This window comes from Pezoporus wallicus, unplaced genomic scaffold, assembly GCF_028554395.1.
Source record: "Pezoporus wallicus isolate ANWC-B61680 ecotype Strahan unplaced genomic scaffold, APGP_CSIRO_Pwel_v1 contig_6672, whole genome shotgun sequence".
Taxonomy (NCBI): Eukaryota; Metazoa; Chordata; class Aves; order Psittaciformes; family Psittacidae; genus Pezoporus; species Pezoporus wallicus.
Genome location: NW_026641070.1, coordinates 489,773 through 503,278, shown reverse-complemented (window position 1 = coordinate 503,278; position 13,506 = coordinate 489,773). Strand labels below are relative to the sequence as shown.

The 13,506-nt window shown below is 36.5% G+C and overlaps 1 pseudogene; it reads right to left on the bottom strand.

Moving 5' to 3' along the window:
- Positions 1-518: 518 nt before the first annotated feature.
- Positions 519-638, bottom strand: LOC130606015 (5S ribosomal RNA; annotated as a pseudogene).
- Between the last annotated feature and the right edge of the window lie 12,868 nt (positions 639-13,506).

Genomic DNA, 13,506 nt, shown 5'->3' with positions numbered 1-13,506 from the left:
TGCTGCAGGAGGACCTCCAGCAGGGAGCACCGAGTGCAGCCCTGCCCACTGTGCACCCTCCCCTCACCAGACCAGTGTAGGCACTCTCTACACCCCGAACTCTGCACTGCAGCCTCCCCTCTCATCGGCTCTGTCTGGGTGCCTACACTGGCCACCGCCGGGACAGCCAGAGCATCGCTCCCAGACCGGGCCCTGGTCATACGACGAGGACTCACCATCCTGCTCGCCTGTCAGCGAAAACTGCATCGACCCGCCCGGTTTGCCGCGCTTCTGTTCACTAGCACTCCCTGGGGCAGGTTTTTACCCACTCATGGCTGGTGCCGCTGCTCCTGGCTCCGCCCCCTGTGAGTCAGCTGCTGGCGTCAGCTGAGCTGCCGGCTCCTGGGCAGGTCCTGTCGAGGACTTAAGGATCCCTCGGTGGCTCTTGTCGCTCTGAGTTGAGGCTCCTGGACGCTGATCTTCCCCCCTGCTCTGGTGTTGAAGGCATCCTCTCTCAAGCTACTCACCTCAGCAATTCAGGCCTACAGCACCCGAGATTCCCAGGCAGTCTCCCATCCAAGTACTAAACGGGCCTGACCCTGCTCTGGCTTCCAAGATCAGGCAAGATTGAGAGTTTTCAGGGTGGTGTGGCTGTAGGCGTAGGTGTCATCTGCTTTCTTACCATATTCAGATTTTTTTTTGTTTAGCATGTCTGTACTGTTTAATTTTCTTATTTGCTAAAGTAAGAACTCATTTCTTGGGGACCTGTAATTCACACTTGTGTAATCCTTTTGATATTATTGAAGTTATTTCTTGACAATGTTAAATTTACACTCATAAATTGAATAAGACTCATTCTTCTCTACATTTTACCTGTTCTTTAATTCACTTCACTTTTGGTGCCCCTTTTTCTAATTTTTGTCCAAAATATTTTTTTCTATAACCAATTATTCTTTTCTTTAAATTTAGTTATATCAAATGGGTACTGATATTGATTAAGGACTCATCTGTGTTTTAATGTTCAGAAGTATTTTCTCTTTTTTTTTCAGCTTAAGAAAGTGACCATGAAAATAATAAAACTTATCATGTCTTATGATTCTTAAATAATATTTATTAAGACTCTAACAGGTAATAAGATTTTGCCTCAAAAAAAAAGCTGATAAAAATATTTGAAGTAAATAATTTTAAAAGGAAAGCCAAATGAATACCACTGAACACTGAAAACATTTCGCTAGGTAATTGAAAAAAAAAGCAATTGAAATTCAAGTAAAAAATTAAAAAATCAATTGAAAAATTGAAAAAAAATTGAAAGAAATCATATTTCTGTGGATTGTTATCTTGACTCTCAGAGCCCTGAGAGGCTTCACCCCACCCTGCTCATGACCCAGGGCACCGTTTCCAGCACCCAGGGCAACAGCCCCTGCCCCAGGAACACTGCAGCAGGGCAAAGCCAGGGCCAAACACGGGACCCAGGCCTACGTCCCTTCCTGGCCTCAAATTGTCCCCATCCTCACAGCCCTTCCCGAGTGGATGAGATCAATTACTTTCATCAAGCCTGATGCTGACCCCACCCAGCTAGACTGATGTCCCAGCCCAGTCTCTGCCTGTCATCTTCATCATCAACAGCACCATCATGAGGTGAGATTCTGGGCTCTTAACTAACCCTGGTTTCCAACCCCAGGCCTGCCCCTCCCCTGGCTCAGACACCTGCCTAGCCTGGCCTGGCCTGGTTATGGAGGTGACTTCCTCAACTCCTTGGAGCAACAAGCCCTCACTGCTCCATGACATTGGATATGAATAAAAGGCAGAAGGCTAATTAGTCACACCATCATTGGTTTATTAATGAGGAATTAGATAACTGTAATGAGTCAATAACATTAACACATGCTGTGCCAATGCACTTTTCTAAACTGTTGTTTAACGGCAGTTAACTGTCTAACAGCATGGGGGCTATGTCATTTCATTCAGAGGTACTGTAGTCAATTCAGCTGGTTTTTGAGATACAGTTTTATAGAGTTACCTTATGGCCATCTGCTCACAAGAAAAAACAAAGTGAACAACATTATGAAAATACACACCAAAGTTTTTCTTTATTTGCGTGGGGTTTTCAAGAGCATATAGTGAAATGCCTACAAACTTTAGGCTGCAACAGAAGCCTTCTTCTCAAGTGAGTATTAAATGAAAGTTTTGACAAGGTTCTAGAATATGTAAAAGTTCAGATAGGCCTCTGTGAAATGAAGAAACCAGGATAATGGTATTTATGTTTATAGCTCCTTACCTCAAAAAACTATACACTGCAACAGCCAAAATAATAGCATAATGCCAACTAACAGATTATTTTTTTAATTTTGCTGGATTAGTAAATATAATATTAATGAATTCCTTGAATTATTGATAAAAAGGTAAGCAAACAATAAAAATTCTGGATGCCCACTTGCTCTGTTTCATCAAGGACCTCTGGCAATCAGTCCTGACAGAATTTTCAAAAAGTGCAGACAATGCAAACTTTTATGCAGACTATTTTCCTGTCTGTTTTAAGCTACTTAAAGTCAACCTCAGAGCAAGAACAAAGGCAAAAATGATTGATTTCTTCTGTGTTTTTTTTCATTTTTGTAGTGTCTTTCCCTATCGGTTCGAGGTCAAAAGTAGCTCTGTAAGTCTGCATCAGCTGAAGCAGTAGTTGCATTTTGCTAGCATGATAACCATGAGTCAGAGGGATTTTCAAAGGAAGGCTTTTGCAGTAGTGCGATACAGTCTAAAATTGCTGTTAAATTGCAAACAGAAAGATGACAGTATAGGTCAGTGTCTCATACGTGCTAGAGATATTTGTGTAAGATGAGATGCCACAGGAGATGTTATCTTGACAAAAATGATGATATAAACCCATTCTTTTCATACAAGAAAAATGACACAGAACTATGGCCAGGACACAGCACAAGGACTTGTATAGGTAGGCTAACAGTGAAATTATCTTATTGCTTCAGTCATAGCTGGACTATCGTAACAGGTCGTTATTTCCTTTACTTTTCCATTGAAAATACCCGAGACACTATGTTTCCTGTATATGTGACAAGAAAGCAATAATCACAGTATCTGGAAAATACTGTATGCTAGATACTGCGATAGAATGCAAAATTTCCTTTTACTGTGTTTTCTATCTTCATTTTAATATTTCTCTCTGATGTTAATAAATAAACTCTTTGTCCTTTAACTGTATTATTGGTCATTTTTTTTTCCTTTCATATAAAGAAAAAATAGCTAATAAAAGAGTTAGAAAAGCTTGAGCCAAAATATTCTTTTGTTTAACTATGTTGTCTGTAGCTATGCCATAGTTTATCACAATAAAACAAAAATGCCAAGAAGCACTGTAACTGATCACCTAACTTGTTACACTGTTAGAATGGCCTGGATTTGATGTTGGCTGGAGAGTGCTCACCCAAAGCATTACAACACACAGTCAAGGCAGCATGGCTCAGAGACTACTCTTAATATGCTGTCTGCATACAACTTTGATTGAGATGACAAGAGAATTTAGTAGCATGTATGTGGACCTTTCCATATCTTTTTGACTTCAGTTCCAGAGAATGGGGGGCCTGTGTACATTACTTTGTTAATATAATGTAGACTCTTGTTCCTTGTCTTTTCTACATTTGTTTTATATTTAGATCCCTGACTATTCCTAACTCTTCTGACCTGTTCCTTTGGATATGACCATGTTGATGACCATATTTTAGATTATTTTGTAATGAAACATTTAATATCAGTATTAAATATTTTGATGTACCTTGTATATGTATTTGAGGTCTTGTATAAGTTTGACAAAACATAATGGCATGAACACACATGCAGACGCATGCATGTTAATGAAGCAGTGAGATGAATTGGATATTACATTGCTGAGAATCAGAACAAACTGCTGTCTGCAGCTTCATTGCATGATGGTAAGAAGTCACAGTGCTGTAAAAAGTCAAACCTGAAGTCACTGTACAGTGATGTGGATCAGGACTCAAGTCTCTGAAGTTTCAAAAAGAATGCATGCAGCACAGAAAGGAGTGCAATGTGAGGCTACTCAGGTTCACAGAGACCCAGGGTTAGGCTTCAGCGAAGCCTAAAAGATTACAAACCAGTACACTTACTACTGTTCTTCATTTGTGGTTCTTGACTTGAACACTTTCTGAATTTGTTCACTACATTTGTTTCTTTATCTGTTGAAACGATAAAAGATGCTCACTCAAAGGCTTCCATTTCCCTCTGGTATTTTCTGGACTGCAAAAGAATTCTGTTAGTCCTGAATGCAAACATTGTTCATTATGGCTCGATGACAAAACATGTTAATTTCGAAGACACAGATTATGTTCTGGTTTTTTTTTTTTTTTTTTTTTTTTTACATGATCAGTAAAGGAGTAACATTTACTGGTCAGAAAATGTTTTATCAGATATCCAAAGAAAATGTTAGGATGTCATGCCAACTGCCAGCAGAGCAAAATGTGAGCATTCTTCTAGCTATCACAAAAGCAAGACTCCTAAATATGGCTACGTATTTTTTCACTTCTCACTAAAATATTATGAACCCAGTGAACTTATAAGTGTGTGTGAGTATACCATGCAGAAATCTATGCTCTGAAAAACAATATCTTCTTGGAGACTGAGAGTGACGTGCTCAGTTGTGCTTTTGCAGCTGAGAAAAATAAGTGGGATGCTCATATATGGTAACTTAGGAAAAACATTTTTCTTGAGGGGTTGGTTTTTTTTTTCAGAGACAAGAGACAGCTAATTTGTAATTAATGTGATGTCAATTCATAAAATATATTTCTTTTTATTTTTCTTGGGTTTTGTTTGTTGGCTGGTTTTTTTTTGTTTGGGTTTTTTTTTTTTTTGCTTGTTTTTTGGATTTCTTTTGGGGGTCTTTTGTTTGGTTTGTTTTGGGGTGTTTTTGTCATTGTAGGTTTTTACTTTTGTAATTTGCGCATTTGAGTATACAAAAGAATTTTGTATATATATACTCAATATATATATTTTATATATATTTATACTCAAAAAAAAAAAGAAAGAAAAGGCTCTTCTGTGTTTTATTTCCAGAGTTATGAAGTCAATTTACTGCATGCATTGGAGATTTTTTAGTTAGCATTTTTAAAGGCAGTTCCAAACAGAACAGGTAAATTTAACTAGGTTTTGGTGGAAGTACTGTTTATGCCTTCCTTCAGTGTAAGGATTCTGTGTAGCTGCCATTTAGCTACCACAGTTCTTGTACAGGCAATTGCGCATTTTTTTCTCTTTTGCCTGACTTGAACCTACCCCCTCATTTCTCTTTTCTTTCTGCTACTGCTGAACTTAACAGTTGACCTAGAGTGCTGGTTTATCCAACCTCCTTCTATTACTCTTTAGATTAAAGAGTAAGCACACTATAGAAAAGTTCTACTCCCTTTTTTTCCTCAGAAGACTTTCTGCTAGTAATGCACCTTCATGTGCTTTATACTTTTCTATCTTTTAACGTTTTTTAGATTTTTTCTGACAGTTTCCTTTGAATCACATTCCTATGTTACTCTCTATTTAAAAGAACAGAATAATATTGTTAATATTGTTCCTTCTGTAATTGCAAATCTTTAGTTTAGTTGCTTTGATAGCACACCATACTTTCAGTCTATATACGTAGCCAAAATTTAGTCATATTTGTATCATCTATTGGTTTTTCATAATAGTCTTCTAGATGAAGCACAAAAGTATGCAACACTGATTAATATGAAAAGGAGTACTCATAACCAGCACAGAAAATGCTATCTGGGATGAAGTCAAAGCTTCATGCATCACTACTTATACTTGTTTGTGATTTATTTTGTGCTTCTTGAACAATGCAGCAAACTAGGAAATGTTATTCTCGGTACCGTTGGCTAAGTAATGTGTATAAAACCAGAAAAGTTGCAGACTGAAAAACTAAGTACATCTCTAAAGTCTAGTACTCTATACACCCTTAATGATACAAACTGTTTCTCTAATCTAAAAGTGACTGTTAATGTGATTGAGAATCAGAACCTGAAGCTTCTAAAGATCTGGGAGACAATGAAATGTTTTATATTTCAGCAATTTCCACAGAGAGTACTGTCAAAGTGTGTTTAAAGTTCAATTTATTTGGTTCCTTTATTGATCTGGCTAGTGTAAGTGTTCTTCTTCCAAATTAAAGAAGTGTAAAGACAATTACATCAGAACACAAGTGAAAACTAATATAGCATAAATGACATTGACCAAAATCCAGGAAAGCAATGAATGCATATATGTATGATTTATAGTCTCATTAGGAATATAAAACAAAAACTGGGACAATTGAAAGACCACCTTCAGCTTCTACCTAATCTTCAGATCTTTAAGCAACTGAGTTTCTGGGTTTCTCTGGCTTCCTAATGCATATCCAGGAGCGTATCTATCTGTGCATGTCTAAGAGCAGTTTTCCCGTCTTGGTTGCAGTACTTGCAGTTTTCCTTTAGTAGTTCTACTGGAAGATATTGCACATGTAATTTTCTTCAGAAGATACCTATTACTGTCCCTTTTTTTAGTGAAATTTCAATTGATTGCAGCATGCCTTAGAATACTGATTTTCAAGTTACAATCCTACAAGTTCTGTGTGTATATAAATGTGCAATTACAGGAAATGTTTAGGGAAGAGCACTAACCCCCCCTAAGTTACAGAAGACATGAGTTAAGTACTGGATTTCTCACCCTGGATAAGTTTTAAAGCTACATATATCACAAGTATAATAAATAATCTACTGTTAGCTCAGAAGAAGACAATTAAATCTCCCAGTAATGGCAAAGTCACATCCTAAAATAACAGCCTTTCCTTTTAGCTAACTTATTCTGCTTTCTGCTTGTCAAGCAGAATCTTTAGATTCCATTAAGACATATAAAATTATTCCTAGAGAACACAGAAAACCAGTACAGGAAATAGCCACTACATAAAACATAGAAACCTGAACTTTCAAAATGCAGTGCAATTAAGAAGCCAAAAGGCAGTTTTGAAAATGAATCATGTTAATTATCCTTTTATAGTCCACAAGGCCAAGAGCCAAAAGACACCTGCTACCGGAAAATAACAGCGCATTATTTAGGCATGGCTTTGCTAGCGATGGAGGGCGCATGAGGAGACTCAGTTAATTCCTATTTCTTCCTTTCAGCTGAAAAATATTACTTTCTTTTATAACAATCTTTTAACTTAATATCAACATAATGTATTACCCTTAAGTGATTATCATTAACTTGATAATTGTCTAGTCTCTGAAAATCCAGTAATTCTGTTTCATTTGGTCAGTGGAGGGGTTTGTTCTTGATTGTAATGGAGGGGTTTGTTCTTGATTGTAATATCAGATAAACTCCTTTATCAATGACAATAAACCATTCATCATGATATGGAGAAATGAATTGCTAGACCAATCTTTAACCAACATTTTGGTCAAAGAATTAAATCAAATTGAGTTAAATAAGTTCTCTAACTTCTTACTGAATAAAAACCAAAACAAAACAAAACAGAACCCACACTTTATTGTTTTCTTTCTGCAAAAGAAAGTGTTCATATTTCAGCATGCCAACTGCAATAATTCCAGAAAGGAACTGTATTTTAAAACATATTTCAAACTGAAATGCTTAAATAGATCATTTCATGAAGTCTGATTCACCTGAAGAACTGTTCCAACTGCAGGCAGTGAATAAAAAAAAAGAAAGAAAACCGTTAAAAAAAATCTTTTTTTTTCTTTTTATGTGGTGTCCCTTAGAGCTGAATACAAAAAAAGTCAGTACAAGAGTAAAAGAATCACATATATATACTGATAGAAAATGAATAGAAACTGCTGGGGAGAGAGGTAGTTTTTTGTGGGAGAATGGAGGAAGACTTTACTTCACCTGGGAGTTTGAGCTTACAGTTATCTCCATTTATTTTTATTTTTTCTTTTTAAATGTACAACAGAACTTAGTCCCTGCTCCCAGAAGTTTAAGATCTAAAAATAAAACTTCTTAGGCCAAATCAGATAACAACTTGCTTCTGAAGTCTAACTTGAACTCCTCTTTCTTTTCAGCAAAATCGTCCCCACCTGCTTCCCTCCAAAGGAAAGGCTTTCTAAGAGAAGTAAAGTAAAAGAGTAATTCTCTGCAAGCATTCTTTATTCTGGAAGTTATTCACTTTACAACATGATTCACCAAAGGCTGAGTATGGTAACCTCTGGAAATGCTGTTAAACTTATTTTCCGTCTGTTGTATTAAGGAAACTAAAGTGAAGGTTAGATTTACTAGATGTCTAAATATATGGGTAGTGTGTATATTTGTACATTTTTATTTTGGGGCTAGGGTTCAAAAAATTACATAATCTGTAAATATACAGTACTGTCTGCCATCATTAAGTGTAATCTCACTTCTTGATGTACTTGGTACTTTGGACATAATATTATCACAATTTTAAACTTGTAAGAGAAAAATGTGAGCAAATTGTGGTTGTTTTGGGTTTTCTTCTAATGATGAACATGCAATTTACACATATCAATGGTGACTTTACTGTCTTGCCTTTTTCCTGGTTCCACATAAAGTGCATAAAATAAACAAAACTGTAACTGTTGTGGAAATCAGACTATTATCTCATTAAAAATGTATGTCTTATCAAAGAGAGGTAATAGTTACAACTTGAAAAAATTTTCATTAAAATATTTATAATATTGTATAAAGTTTGACTAAATTTACTTTAGACATGCATATCACTACGAATGAGTGGATTAAATACTTATTTTTACTGTTTTTCACTTGTATAGTCCCTACATGTCAAGTCATGATATTTGAGAAGACTCTGCATTTTCATTACAGGGAAACAGTTCTGAAATAGCTAATTTAAAAACCAGCTAAGTGTAAGTAAGTGAGGGAACAAGATTTAAAACAGAAAACCAGAGATTTGGCAGTCTCTGAAGTCTCTCAGCAGGAATATCTAGAAGTGTTACTATTTTTTTTTTTCTTAAATCATGACAAAAATCCTGACAGAACCTAATAACCAGATACCTGATTTTCATCCGTACAGTTTACCATATATATTCCTTGCCCAGCTGTATTTTTTCAAGTGCTCAAATGAAAAAAAATAAAGTACATTGAATGTTGATTATGGTTGTTTACATAGCAGTGCATTTATATGCTGAATGATAATTTAGACGTTGACTTAGGATATGATGAATTATTGAATCATTGAATCATACAATGGTTTGGGTTGGAACATCTAGTTCCAAACCTTCCCCTGCCATAGTTGGTGACATTTTTCACTAGATCAGATTTCTGCATATAGTATCATAGAATAGGTAGGGTTGGAAAGGACCTTAAGATCACCTAGTTCCAACCCCCCCGAATATAAAAATATTCAGCTTAGTTTTCATACATAGTTTAAGGAACTTAAAAAACTTTCTAATATTCTTAATTTAATCTACTTTATACTAACAGTGTGGAAAAAAAAAAATAAAATAGATGTCTCTAAGTTTGAATTGATGGTGCACCAAAAGGACCCTCTTGATTGAGGAGTAGTATGGAAACCTTATGTTATTATTATTACCTATCAGTTTGGTATGAATAGCAACATATATATTGGAAAGAAATAGAAAACCAGAAGCAATAGAGATAAGAAAGCCCACATTTCAACAATGTTGTCATCTATATGCATGAACTGTATATAGTGGGTCATTAAAATAACACAAGGGAAGATAACTGCCTGTTATGCCTTTTAGGTTAAGTTAAATGGGTGTCATTAGGAAGTAAAAGACTTTTCCTTTGGGAATTACTCTAGACTAGGAATTGTTCATGAATGAACAAGAAATAAACAAACGTCACTGCCCACCAGGCACAGGGAGGAACAAGCAGGTCGTGTTGCTGACCCTGTTGCTGGTGTCCCAGACTGCTGACCAATATGGTCGCCTCCAGAAAGAGAGCTTGCAGTAAGAAGACTGTAGCAACTCAGACAGAGACCCCGTCCCAAACTGTGGCTGTTCAGGAGCCAGTATAGGTTGGGAAACGACCTGTTAGAGAGCAGTGTAGGGGAGAAGGACCTGGGGGTCCTAGTGGATGACAGGATGACCATGAGCCAACACTGTGCCCTTGTGGCCAAGAAGGCCAATGGCATCCTGGGGTGTATTAGAAGGGGGGTGGTTAGTAGGTCGAGAGAGGTCCTCCTTTCCCTCTACTCTGCCCTGGTGAGATCGCATCTGGAATATTGTGTCCAGTTCTGGGCCCCTCAGTTCAAGAAGGACAGGGACCTGCTGGAGAGAGTCCAGCGCAGGGCAACAAAGATGATTAAGGGAGTGGAGCATCTCCCTTATGCGGAAAGACTGAGGGAGCTGGGTCTCTATAGTTTAGAGGAGAGGAGACTGAGGGGTGACCTTATTAGTATATATAAATATATAAAGGGGGAGTGTCACGAGGATGGAGCCAGGCTCTACTCAGCGGCAAACAATGATGGACAAGGGGTAATGGGTACAAACTGGAACACAAGAGGTTCCACTTAAACTTGAGAAGAAACTTCTTCTCAGTGAGGGTGACAGAACACTGGAACAGGCTGCCCAGGGAGGTTGTGGAGTCTCCTTCCCTGGAGACATTCAAAACTTGCCTGGACACATTCCTGTGTAACCTTATCTAGGTGTTCCTGCTCCGGCAGGGGGATTGGACTAGATGATCTTTTGAGGTCCCTTCCAATCTCTAGCATACTGTGAAACTGTAAAACATTTATTTTATTTGCTTTTGAAAAATTTTAAAATATTTGAAAGAGTTTCTGATTTGTATGAGCTGACATTTAAGTACCTTACTATAGAATAGTGCTTATGAATAAAGTAACAAGAAAGACCATAAGTAATAGAAAAGTTTTGGAGATACTTAGAAGTGTATAACAAATGTTCAATTAATAAAGGGAGACCTGTCATCAAAATCATTCTCATTGTTTAATGAAATATAATGTCGTATAAGACAATTATATTTGTGATGCACTAAACTACATTATGCTAGGAAACACAAGATAATCCATCTCATCTATTACCCTGGGAAATGTGTTGCAACATAATAGAGATGCCATAAATCATTTAGTGAAATAGTACATGTGCAGTAGTACATTATGAACCAGACAGATTATACTAATGTCACAAATGCAGTTCATTAACTGTATTATACAATGAGTAGGCGGTCACCTGGCTGTACAACCTTCATATCCCTATTACCATCAGAACAAAATGAAGGAAAATCTATCACAGTCATTTGTCATATAGTCATGTGACCAACATTTTCTCTTGCTTTCTATTATTGAGGTAAGTGCCCTTGCACTCTATGTTTTGTGCAGTTTTGACAGTTTTGCAGATCCTGGATATAAACTTTGTCTACAAAGTCTCTTACATGTCCTCTAAAAGTGACACATCGTAATCAGAGGTGCCACAGTCTATCATGAAAGCACAGAAGTAAGAATAACAGTGCTGCTTTTCAAATAATAATGGCAAAAATCCTTTTAAATTCAATGCCTTCATAAGGAATCAGGATGAAAACATATTATAAATCACACCGGAAGTATTTATTATATTGAAAAATATAATAACCAAACTATATTTATTTTCCTTTTCTTGTGTAGAAACTATTTGAAAAATAAATTACCTTTTGATTTGCGGAAGACATAATTATGTATATTCAAGAAAAATAATGGCATGTTATCTTCAGTCTTGGGTAATAATCTGTTACTTTTATCCACATATTACTTAAGGCACTCATGGACCTAATAATATTGTCTGCCTTTCATAGGTATAAATAAGGTTTAGATGCTCAAATACACCTAGGTAGCTATTTGTCTCTTTATGGGTTTATGCCTATAATTCAGGAAACATTAACATTATTGAAGTAGTTGCTCAGTTCCTACCTAGTCCTGTAGGAATTTGAGTCCCCTCAAAATTACATAAATACTGATGCTATCCTCCAGTCACTAAGTTGATCAAAGAACTAGCTCACATCAAATATAAATAAAATGCAACTTTTTGGGGTAGAGACCCTTATACCAGCAAAACAGGGCTAGGTTCAGCCACAGTATAAAGTTTTGTACAGAGGGAGTAGCAAAGTGAAACTTCTTGCCTGCCAGATATGATTGTGCCATGTTCCCATGTTAAATTCATCCTTGCATAATATAGTTCAGTGACAAATTGAAAACAAGTCGACGCTTTGAAGTAAAAAATCTAACCTTCACTGGTACCGTCTGAATGAGAAAGGCCTTTGTTTAAGGCGGTAGCTAGGTATAAACAAAACACATGTTGGAGCAAGGTCTTTTTCAGAGAAATTGTGTAAATCCAGCCTGAAGCTTCTGCAGCAATGAAGCTGGAGAGGTCACTACCCAGTTTACTTACTAGGAGATAATGTATTTCTGCAGGTAGGTGAAAAATAAAATCAAAAAGGCTTCCATTACATTGTACAGAAGATCATAGCAGAGGCTGACCCAACGGAAAGATGTGTGTAAGTTACATTAGTTATAATAAGTACATATATAAATTAATATTAGACAAAGAGGATCTTTATTGTCCTTTTGCTCTGTGTTCTCTGAAGTCAGGGGTGAAAACAGTGAGAAAAGGTTTTTCATTTCACAATGCAGTTCTTCAAGCAAAGTGTATTCCTTACAGAGGCAGAAGGGCTTGGTAACCATCATTTTCAAGTTGTAAGGTGAAAACTTTTAAAGTCACATACTAAACAAGAAATTGATATTTCACATAAGCATCCAAATTTATTCTTTACAGCTCAGAAGAGATATCTGTGTGCATGTATATATTCATAGACATCAGCGAGGGAAGACTGCATGGAATAGCTGTGCTTCACAGTCATTCTAGTCTCCCTGATCTTCTGAAAGAGAAATAACAGTTGAGCTCCAACCTCTCTAATACTTCTTCACATTACATTCACAACATTTACACTGTTGATTGATAGATTTTATTTTTTAGTGGAGGCATACGGGAAGATAAAAGCAATCCCAGAAATACTTCACGTATTTTGACAAAAATTCAGGACTCTCTAAAAGCTGTAGGCTAACAGTAACATACACTTATTTATATTTTACAAATGTTTGGGAATTCAATGTGACTAACAAAGGAGTATTCTTTAATTTTTTTCATAGATTTCTAAGGTATATTGTAAGAAAACATTTTAATGTTCTCAATGAGTTAAATATCATTCCTTGTATTTCATATAATGGAAATGTGTGTTAGAATCATACTAAACGTGTTCAGGTGTTGCAGAGTAATAATGCACCTACTGTAGGTGTGAATAGGGTTTCATTGCTATGATTTACAGTCTTACTGGGCATGTTATTATCACACAGTAACACTTTGCTCAATGACTGTATAGAGCTTTCATTAATGTTAATGTGGAAAATTGACCCCTAATATTTTGTAATTAGTGGTCTGACAGTGACAGTTTTGTGTAATATGTTTCATTGACTGTTTATCCATGATAAATAGAAGTGTGCCTTTGGAAACTTAAATTCTATTTGATGAGATGGTGAGCCTTGAAATT